The following is a 1,425-nucleotide window of genomic DNA, read 5'->3' as shown; positions in this document are numbered from 1 at the left end:
CAGGCTGGAGTGCAGTGGCGTGATCTCGGCTCACTGCAAGCTCCGCCTCCCGGATTCATGCCATTCTCCTGCCTCAGCCTCCCACTTTCTATTTCTTAATTGCATACACCAATTAAAGGAAGAGTTTGTCTGTTTTGTTCCTTGTGCATTATAGTACTGGCAGTGGCTAGTTCTGAGCTGGGCAAAAAGTGGGCTCTCCATAAACATTTGTTGAATGAAAGACCAAAACATCCCAGCTCTCAGGCAGCTTACATTCTGTGAGATAGGATTAGTGGTGGCAGTTTCAGAGGTGCGCACCTGGAAAACTGAATGGACTTAGAATTCTGAATTCTGAAATCAGAAAGTAACTCTGAATTGGAGTGAATAATCATGACCCTGTGAGTGCCTGGGAGAGGGCAGATCTGCATAGCTTCTGGAATGATAAATCTGGGGCAATGTCTTCAGCATAGATGATCTACAGAAAAGGCTAAAGTTCTTGAGGACTTTTGCCACATTAGTCTGACCCTGAACTTCAACAGCACTCACTGTCTTCCTGCAGTGTTGGTCTTTTTGTAGAGTCTGAAATGAATACAGCTCTTGATAGCTTAAACACCATCTTTAATAATCCTACCTAGAATGTCTTATTTAATTCTTTTTTTTAAAAAACTAAACGTTTCACAAATTTGCGTGTCATCCTTGCACAGGGCCCATGCTTGTCTTCTCGGTATCGTTCCAATTTTAGTATATATGCTGCCAAATGATGCCCTTGTGAGACAGGTAGGTGAAATTAGCTTCATTTTGCAGACTAAGAAACCGAGAGCTGAGCACAGTGGTGTGCACCTATAGTCCCAGTTATTCAGGAGGCTGAGGAAGCAGCATCACTTGAGCCTCCGAGCTCAAGGCCAGCATGGGCAACATAGTGAGACCCCCATCTTAAAAAAAAAAAACAACAGAACAAAACCAAGAAACTGAAACCCAATGAGATTAGATGACTAGCCCAAGGACATAGAATGAGGAAGAGGCAGAGGCAGAGGCAAAGCCCAAGCATTGTAGCATTGTATTTCCACTGCACCCAAATGTGAGCTTTTTTTTTTCTGAGATGGAGTTTCGCTCTCGTTGTCCAGGCTGGAGTGTAATGGCGCGATCTCAGCTCACTGCAACCTCTGCCTCCTAGGTTCAAGCGATTCTCCTGCCTCAGCCTCTGGAGTAGCTGGGATTATAGGCATGTGCCACCATGCTGGGCTAATTTTTGTATTTTTAGTAGAGATGGGGTTTCACCATGTTGGTCAGGCTGGTCTCAAACTCCTGACCTCAGGTGACCCACCCGCCTTGGCCTCCCAAAGTGCTGGGATTGCAGGTGTGAGTCACCGAGCCTAGCCACATTAGGGCTTTAAGGGTGTTCATCACCTAACTGATCCATTTCTGGTCTTCGCTAGGGAGATGTTA

General features: G+C 45.6%; 1 non-coding gene across 1 annotated transcript; it reads right to left on the bottom strand.

The window, feature by feature from the left end:
- Positions 1-638: 638 nt before the first annotated feature.
- On the bottom strand, positions 639-741 carry LOC115895403. Its single transcript, XR_004055599.1, has one exon. It is a non-coding gene; the product is annotated as a U6 spliceosomal RNA (small nuclear RNA).
- Between the last annotated feature and the right edge of the window lie 684 nt (positions 742-1,425).

This window comes from Rhinopithecus roxellana, chromosome 20 (assembly GCF_007565055.1).
Source record: "Rhinopithecus roxellana isolate Shanxi Qingling chromosome 20, ASM756505v1, whole genome shotgun sequence".
Lineage (NCBI taxonomy): Eukaryota > Metazoa > Chordata > Mammalia > Primates > Cercopithecidae > Rhinopithecus > Rhinopithecus roxellana.
Note: the sequence above shows the minus strand (reverse complement) of the source record. Positions and strands in the feature narration are given on the sequence as shown.